General features: G+C 30.9%; 1 non-coding gene across 1 annotated transcript; it reads left to right on the forward strand.

The window, feature by feature from the left end:
• Window positions 1-5,196: 5,196 nt before the first annotated feature.
• Window positions 5,197-5,268, forward strand: TRNAQ-UUG (transfer RNA glutamine (anticodon UUG)). The gene has a single exon. It is a non-coding gene; the product is annotated as a tRNA-Gln (tRNA).
• Window positions 5,269-10,381: the final 5,113 nt, after the last annotated feature.

The raw sequence follows: 10,381 nt of genomic DNA on the forward strand, positions 1-10,381 counted from the left end.
ATCACCATAGCCTTTCCATTGTATATTGCCTTAGTATAACTTTCAAATTTCTTCTTGACCATTTTCTCACCTATAGGTACACTACCTTATTTACTAAGACCAGTTACCTTGTGAATAAGGTTGGTATAAATGTCAACTATACTATCTTGCATCCATAGTTTCCCATCATGTGTCTCACTTAATATGATCTATGTTCACTCATCTATGTTCAATTCATGATAGAAATGATATTTGAATAGGTCTAGTTCCTTTAAATGTTCAAATTTTGGCTTCATAGTCATGTCATGATTGAAAATTAATTCCACATCTTTGTTCATGTATTTACTCCCAATAGATTCACATTTGTTGGTAAGGTAACTTCCTACATCTTCGAAATATACTACATTATTTGGAGTGATGGATAACACTAAGTTAGGGTTTCCTTTAGTAGGTTTTATGGAAACAACTTTCAACTTAGGTCTGTCCTTGTTCTCAACATTGTGCACTACTGACATATCCATGATTCTATCATATATAAAATTTTACCGAATAAGTTTGCAAAAAAATGATAAAATACTTCTTTTTGAAAATAGGGTTTTCTTCAAAATCACCTTGACAAGTTTCTTTTGAGTGCTCTTTGCTTCAGATGTATTTGCAATGAAGTGAAAATCAATTATGTACTCCATTTATTCCATCAACTTGAACTTGCATTAATTTCATACTTTTCAAACACAAAAAAATATTAATTTCATTTTGTAATCAAATAACTACTCAAGATCATCTATTTGATCTTTAGATGCCACCTGAGGTTTACTAAAGCCCCCTTTCATCATGACAATGCTCCTCATGACTTTGCTTCATGAATTTTTTTGCAAAAACACATTTTTCATCTTCTACTATAGAATTAACCTTTTCTATAATACTAGTAACTCTTAATTCCTTCATACCTTGTTTAGATAAGCTCCATATTACAAGCGAGCTTAGGTACCATCTTATCTTAACTTGATACACCTTTTCCCAACTTTGCTACCTCTAATTCAATCTCTAAATGAAGTTCTCAAATTGTGGTAGTGTAAACAAGCTCAATTCAACTTAATTGATTCAAACTCGATAATTGACTTCGATCCACCTATCTCATCATCATATAGCTTTTCCTTTGAGATATCTAATCCTTTTACAAATGTCTGATTAAGTTCTTCTAAAAGTCCACTGACTACATTTCTTTGTTCCTCATTGTGTTTGTTAGTTCTAGATTTCCTCTCATGGTTTCTTTTTTCATTTTCGATGTTCCTTCCATCATTTCTTTTGTTTCTTCTATTTATTCCATTGTTCCTTCTATCTCCAAAGTTTCTATCCATTTTGCAATACTTTTTTGTATGTTTGAAGTTGTTGCATAATTGACATATTGGTGCTCTGCTTCTAGGATTCTACTGATCATCAGGTGCATGATAATTCTGAGCAATATGTCCTAAGTTGTTACACTTATAACACATGATCTGTCTTCTATCTTCATAAGGTCTTCCTTCTCTTGATGTCATTTTATTAGATCTTCTTCTATCTACAAGGTTAGTATTTCTAGACATTCTACTATTCCTTCTATCAGTATCATACTTAATGACCCATACCATGAAAAGTATGACAATAAAAGTCCTTAACATGAATAAATGACTTATTAGTACAATCTATTTTCATATGACCTATTTGATTACATGAAAAACACTTACCTCTAAATTCATACCTGGTTTCCTTAGGAGATTCCACTTGCTTTGGTTCATCCAAAATTTCAACTTCCTTGTCTTGCCCAACTTCTTTAGATTTATCAGAAGATTGACTAGATTCAATCTTATCATTAGATTTATCTTTTACTTTTGGATCTGATCTAATTTTGGGTTTCTTTGTAGACATGTTAATTAGATAACCAAGACCAATCTTGTCATAAGTAGGTCTCTGTATTGACATTGATTCATCAAGGTTTTCTCTGCTAGAATAAAGTTTCTCAAGTTGTTGCTTGCATTGAGTTAATTCACCTTTCACAATAGTATTGTATTTATGAAGTTCTTCATGATCTTCTTTCAATGTTTCAAATTCAGATGTCTTCTTTGCCAAACTTGCTCTTAGATCTACATTTTCAGTTTTTAAATCAGACTCAACTTTGCTAGGATCATTTCTCAAAGTCAACTTTAGATTTGTAATCTTCAATTCATGCTTCAAGATCTTGTATTTTGTCTTCAGCTTTGAATAATCATCATCACTAGTTTCTGATTCAATAGATTCAGGTTTGGATTTGAGATGTTCAATCTTTTCCTTCAATTGTCCAATGTATACTTTGGTGTCTTCATATCTATTCTTCAACTTATCTCTTTCTTCAGTAAGGAGATAAATTTTTTCAAGAGCCTCTTCAAGGTTCTTCATCAATTGTTCCATATCCATAGGGATCTTACTTAATCTACTATGTCTCTTCAAAGTAATTGTGCTCTGATACCAATTGTTATAAATAGGGATTACTGAGAGAGGGGGTGAATCAGTTTTCTACAAATTTTAATCACCAACTAGATATTATTTCTTACTTTAAACCATACATAACAAAGTAATAAAGTAATGTCAATAACAATGCAAAAAGATAACTCATAACACCATATTTTGTTAACTAGGGAAACCCTAGCCAAGGGAAAACCCCAGTAGGGATGATACCCACTAGATAATATACTGATATATAAGTTCCTTGTTAGAGGATGGACCCTATTAGGAGTCAATGAGAAAATTCAGTATAAGGAGTCCCTGTTAGGAGACTTTGAATCCCTATTGGGAGTTGTAATACAGTAAATGCAAGATGAGCCTACTGTTCAAACATGCACTTCTAATTACAAGAAGAGCTCACTACCCAAACAAGTAATCAAACTTCTGGAATATAGAAAATTTCTCAATTCAATCTCAGATCTTTAAATTTCTTTCACAAAAGTTCGCATACAATTTCTCAACATAACTTGTTTTAGGTAGCACTATTGCACACTTGAATCCACAAGATGTCCTTTTCATAAATACCATGCCTTTACATAAATTCTTGCTAGGTTGGCTAAGACCAAAATATACTTTTCCAACTTAGAGTAAACATCTAGGATGTATTGAACAAGTAATTATTTTGTAAACAAAATAATCATTTCCTTCAATTCCACTGTCCTGTTTCATCAAAACACGAATATCTCTTTTTCGTACAATCTGTACAGACTTTTGAGGTTATACACATCATCATAAACATGTATACAATCTCCAACTAACTTCACTAGTCATAACATGATGTCAGCAACAAGTTATAAACAAAACAATACACTGTTGTATACCAAATTCCATACTTAGACAATTTTTTGATTACCAAAAGCTAAGTATCTTTATTTCCGAGGTTTCCTATAAGCATGTACATCATGTGTTACCATAAATGACAACAATTACATATCTTCATTAGCCAATTGTCAACACCATATTCCTCCTAGGATTAATGACACGAATAATATAAAGTTAATATTCATTCTATAAGAATCTCATTACTTGCAAAGCAATGCATTTAACATAATAAAATTTTCATTGTGGCCACTTTTTCTATGTCAAATTTCCCTTCATCACTAAATATAATCAAATATTTCTAGGATGAGCAAGTACCATGGAACCTTTCTTTTGGAGATATACACTAGTGAAATCTTACTTTCATTTTCTTTTCAATATAGTAAGTGATAAATATAGAATTGGAAGTATTATACGCAATAATCTCCTATGCAAGATAGGAAGATAGGAAGATCCACATTCTAATATACCTACTTCTGAAGCTTGTTTGCCAATGCCCTATATCTAACAACATAAAAGAAGGCCTGTGATTTCTCAATATTTGAGATAATACTCCACTCATCCAAAAAAGAAACAGAAATCTTCAAAATTTTCCACCTAATCTTGAATAGATGCTAAGTTGGAAGTTATTAGTAGCGTCTAGTTGCAACATCTTGGTGTCCATAGTGTTGACCAACTCCAAGAATTCAGGTGTGGTAACAAACAAGACAAACCTAGCCCACAGTTGACACCAAATTAGTTAATGGAAAGCATTCAAAGACTCAATACTACTTTTACGTCCATATTAATCTAGCCATACGTTTCTCCAAAATGTCCCAAAATGGGGGTTCTATAATAAGTATCCTAATATTTGGCTTTTTACTAAAATGATATACTCACCTTTCCAAAGTGCCTTCACTGAATGAGGAGGCTCCTCCATATTAGCATCTAGTAATTTTGAGCTTAATTAAACACCCAACTCTTCTAGCCTATTCTTCAACCACCCAATGAGCAGAGAATGGTTTTAAAAGCCCCAAAGCAATCTTTTTCGCCTTTCTTCCACTCGAAGCAAACAACTCGTAGCTGCTCGCAATAGGTTTGAAGCTCTACATGGTTCCAAATATATATATCGGCCCCACCTCAGCCATAATAGTAGCAAGAAAAACTAGCAGATTGTAGACTAAAATCAAGGCTCCTAGAGATTTGCATATTACATGTTTTCTTGGGTCGATATGTTGTGCTAGAGAACATAAACTGGAACGTTCATAGGCAAAGTCATTGATGTAAGAATTAAATGCGGAAAGCCACATTCACTGTTCTACACAGGTGTTCCCATCTCTTGCCACAACATCCATCATTCCCATTGGTTGCCACGAAGTTTAGCCAAATTTTCTGTGCAAGAAATTCAAATGATGGCGGGAAAATTGCAAGGGAGCCAATGAAAAATATTTTAGAAATTTACACCAAAAAATTGAGTTTAATAGAAATTAATTAACGAACCTTAATAAATAGCAAAGAAATCTAGAGAGGGTCAAATACAAAAGAAAAAAAGAACACCAAAACATTAGTCCTTGCCTTCGAAACTAACAAATTCTACATATACACAAATTTAAGATGTGGACATCGATGCTCTTGCTTGCACAATAATATTATATTGATCTTATCTATTGATAGCCAACGACATCCAATGCCCTTTATTTTTATGGTTCTTAGATTCCAAACAAGTTAATTATTTGAGTGTGCTTGTTTTTGGCCTCCGGGATTAAGTGGCGTGCAAGCCAAAATGAAGAGCGACATTACACATTTATATGTAAGCGTCTGCTACATGGGATAGGTAAAGTTGGGTTTTTTATTTTACAAAGTTAAGAAATAATTTTATCTCGCTTTATCCCTCAAATTCAAGGTTCCATGATGTAGTGGTTAGCACTCTGGACTTTGAATCCAGCGACCTGGGTTCGAATCCCGGTGGGACCTTGATGTTTTCCATTTTGCCTGTTCTGTTTTTCCGCATGGTTTCCTTTTAACCTTTTAATTGATCCGCGTTTTGTATGAAAGGTTTACCAGTGTTAAATGACATAAAGAGAGTTGTCAGCTATTTTGCCTTCTCTGTCCTCTGACGCATACAATGATTTCATCGACTCTGCCATTGACTGATGAAGCTTGGGTGTGGAGGAAAATATAAACATGATTTTTTTCATTAAGCTCTCATCCTAATCAAACCGTTTCAATCTTAAATGCTGCAAATTATTACTACGTTATTCTTTTAATAAAAGTATGTATATTATTAATTTGTAAATTTGTTATTATATATGTTTTAATTTATTTTATATTTAATTAAATTAGATTAAGTATAGAACTATAGGCAAATAATGGATGTTTGAATTGGTTTTTTCATCAGTATATATATTAGTTCCTTTTTATTTGATTATCACAATATTTTGTTATTATATTTTTTAAAAATTATTTTATATTAAATTATATTTTTCTTAATTTCTTATTTCTTAATAATAAAAAAACTTACGTGGCATTCAAAAAAAATAGTGTGTCTTCATATAAATAATTATTAATATAATTTTAAACAAGAGCCTACAAAACAATGGTAAATTGTGAGCCTCTTATCCAAGAGGTTATGGGTTTAACTCTACACAAACTAAATAAATAATAATAATTAATCACACATAATAATAATGAATCTTGCTTTCAGCCTCTTATCCATCAAAAGAATTTATTAATGTAATTTCACTCCCTTTACTTCATATTTCATAATTTAATGATTATAAATGCATATGATTCTAAAAAGAAAATTAAAAAATTAAATTAGTTTTGTATAATTTTTTTTATAAATCTTATATAAAATGATTTTGAAATCATATATTTGAAAACTTTAGATATTTATTTTTATTAGTATATTTTTTAAGTTGATTTGACATTTTCCCTAACAAAATTTGGAAAGAAAAAATTATTTGGCAAAGGTTATGTGTATTGTTTGAGCACAATATACAAGTAATATCAATGCTTCATCAAGTTTAAAAATGACAACTTTATATTAGAATATCAACATTCTTCAACACTTAAAATTTTATAGATAGGAACAAAATATGTCTCTCCTATTCTACCTTAACTTATGCTTACATGATCTTTGGTGTTAGTGGAATCACTTGTCCACTATGCAACAAATACTACACAAACATTCAACAATGACTATTTTATCTTTAAAGCAAAAGCTTCTATTTCTATTGTAGCCTACAAGTTTTTTTCATCAAGAGTTTGGTTTATTTATTTAAAACATGGATTGAAAAAATAGATAATTGATTAATTAAAAAGATAATTAGTTCATTTAACATCCTACGTAATTATATAATCTTTACTTTAAATTATTTTTTATTGATTAGGACCCTATCCCATCTTAATTTTCTTTAGGCTCACTCTTTCGTCACCTATTATATAATTCATGCTTCTGGTACACTTCCTTCAAATAAATTTAGATTTTTTCTTACATTATTTCTAAGACAGGGGCCCTAGCTTGGTTGGCTAAATCTTCCCTGTTGTAGGGGGTTGGTCACGGGTTTTAGTCTCCCCTGTCCTCGTGGTACCAGTGGGCGTGTCGCGCCAGCGTTATCTGTCACGTTAAAAAAGTTTACTAGGCGCACTGCAGTTTATAGGGGGGCCGTGTTGCACCGATTCCTGCAATCTAAAAAAAATAAATAAATAAATAAAAAATCACATTATTTCTAATTATAGTATGGGTATTATAATTCTGATGGTGTCGACCATTTTAAATATCTAAATTATTTTGAATTGTAAACTCTTTTTTTAGATAAACTCTTTTTTTTTTGAATTGTAAACTCTTTTTGTAAACCATTTCATTTAAGTACTTTTGATAATATATTTGAGGGAATTTTATTCCTTTGTATGGATTAAATAACACAACTCTAAACTCTACTTGATCCCTTTATCAAGATAGTGTAATTGTGAAAATATATGTTGATCACATATAATCATTAAAAGTGAGAGTTAATAAGAAGTGTGGGTTATATCAAATTTTAAATTCAAAATTAATGATAAATTTTAAAATAAAAAATATATAATTAATTTTTCAAACATTTTTCAAAATTTCAAATGTTTCATAATAATTTGTATGCCTTAATAAATAATCGTTTGTTTTTATAATAAAAAAAAAAAATTAATATTAGACTTCAAATAATTATAGACAGAGAAAAATACACATTTCTTGATTCTAGAGATAGGAATTGCACTCCTTTCAATTAAAAATGGGCAAAATTTAATTGTAACAAGTTTGCTAAAGGTAATATGAGTCCCTCAAGTGCATGGAGTATGATTAGTAATGTGAAAATAAGTCATTTCATTATAGCTTTGAAAAATACTTTAAGTAGGAACAAATTAAGTGGAAGACCAAGCCCAATCTTGGGTCACAAATTTCCAAGTCATGTGGCATATGATAGTACAAATTAAAGATGATCCAATGATAACTATCAACACTTAACAAGAAAAGATCACTTGAATTGGAAGAATTGACAATATCTTGCAAAAGACATGACCATCAATTGATTTCTTTATGACATTCTACTCAATGTGTATATAAAGATGCAAAACTTCTTGCCAACTTTTCATTAGGATAAGATATGGCATTAACCTTACACTCCAATGTCCTTCATGGTCTCCATGTTCCTTGGAAAGTGTTTTCATGGCCATGAGAGGAAACATGTTAAATACTTGTATTATGTGCCAAACTCTAATTGCATCTTTAATAGGTAGGCATGTGTTAGTGATGGAGATAAGTCGAAAAAATGGGCAACGATACCTCCTAGACATCTAAACAAATGAACATTATGCATCTTCTTTCATATTACATCGTATATATTAGGAATTGCTAATTAGACACAAAAACTGAGAAAAACAGAGAGGAGAAGATAAGAGAAATTCTTTCATGTTAAAAACCGAAAAAACAAAGAAAAAATAAAAGAAGAGAAGAGAAGGAAGACCCTTTCTTATAAGCTGTAATTATTCTCCATGCTAATACAGTCATAAACATCAATTTTATAAAGTATAACAAATGTTTACTTGTATATCATAATCTACTTACACAATATTGTAAAAATTTAAAAACATCAATTCAAAAATATTATATCATGTTAATTTATATAAAAAATAACCATAACTCTATCATATACCATTTTATCTATTCTCGACCACCTTCAGATTATCACGAGTAAGGCAGGCCATGAACTTGACGTTAATGGGCCAATGATGCCAAGAGAAGAGAGCAAACTGTGGAAAGTAGTGTAAAAGTATACTAACAACCAACCACCTAAACTATCCCCATCTGCTGACAAGCCAAGGAAATAAAAGAGAAGATAATGAATTTCAAGAGGGCTTCATCAGTGCAATAATCAACTAATCTTGTTTCTGAACAGCAATCTTGCATTCATTATTGAAAGACAATGAATCCTTCCTTAACTGAATGACCTTATCAAGCTAATGTAATGGCCTGCGTATCTCGTTTGTGAAGTGTGGAGATTCACGATAAGGATGGCGTGTAAGAAAAGAAGTAGCCGAACCAAACAAATGAAGAATTGAGAGGTATGACAATGTGTTTGATTTCAGATGATTGTGAGGGGCATCACAAGTTTGATTACATAATATGGATAGAATTAAGACGACCCAGATCAGCACTTGCCCTTGATTTATAAAGATTCCCATTTCATAAGGCTCAACAATTTAGTTGTAGAGCATACCTTTAACAAATGAGTCATTTCAGGTTTGTCTTCTAGTTAGTTTTGAAAAGTTTAACATGGTTTAGAATTTTAGGGTCTATTTGGTACTAGGAATGTGAGTGGAATAGGCATATGTAAAATCTTAAAATTTTGAATTTTCTGTTTGGGTGCACCAAATTGGAATTACAAATAGGAATATAATAGGAATACATATTTCAATTTTGATCCAAAAATGAACATTTTCAATTCCACCAAAATAGGTGGAATTGGGATACATATTCCTATTCCAGTTTAATTTATTTTAGAAATCATAAGTTTTTGGGTCCATGAATTCTCCATCAAGTTCTAGCCGAACCAAAGAAAAAATAAGAATATGTACCCCTATTTTCTACTCCAAAATAACTATTCCACAATATCAAGTAGGAATTTCCATACATGTGCAATGTTGTTCAAAAAAGTTATTGCAAAATGAGTAATATTTGGTTTTAAAATGGATTAATCACTAAGACAACTCATATCACAATGGTAGAACAATCTACTATCAAATAAGTGGGCTTAGATTTGACTTATAATTTATCTATGAAAATTTAAACTTTTATTATTTGTTAGTAGGAATTGGATAAGAAGATGTGCATTTTTTGTTAGTAGGAGTTGGGTTAGAAAATGAGCCCATTTTTATAGCTAAGTGTCTAAGGTATGTGCAGGAGCATGGTATATCAAACTAAGGTCTTAAATGACAATGAAAAATCAGCAAAGATAGGGTTAGTCAACTTGATGTGAAATTTTGAAGTAGTTATGGATCTTATATCAAAACGTTGTAAGAATACAATATGTAAGAAATTGAATCTAGTTTTTAAACTACTAGCCCTTTTCTTTAAAAAATTAATTTTATTATCCAAATATTTGGATTTCAATGTAGTGGTACAGAATTTTCAAGAGAAAAACAAGAAGTGGGTGTATGTCTGACCACCTAAATCACAATCAACTAATAATATTTTTTTGCAAGATTCTAGTTATAACAAGTGGACTCATGCCTAGAGGCAATGTGTTGAGATAATGGGTGTTGCACACATTGCATAATATTGTTATATTTTATTATTTTATTTTATTATGTAATGTTGTACCTAGATGGACGTGCAACATGTAAATATTCCCATGGAATATTCTTGATGAGTTGTATTGTAACATTGTGATAATATTTCATGTAATTATTTAATATTGAGGAAAAAAGAATTAAATGCCCAATATTAAATGTGGGGTCAGTGAGTTAGGTAGCACATGGTTTTAGCACATGGTTTATGTAATATCACTTGGTGGTTTTGTGGGACTTGCTACTATATAAGCAGCCACAA

This window comes from Cupressus sempervirens, chromosome 3, assembly GCF_028749045.1.
Source record: "Cupressus sempervirens isolate cs-2001-9-10 chromosome 3, ASM2874904v1, whole genome shotgun sequence".
Classification (NCBI taxonomy): Eukaryota; Viridiplantae; Streptophyta; class Pinopsida; order Cupressales; family Cupressaceae; genus Cupressus; species Cupressus sempervirens.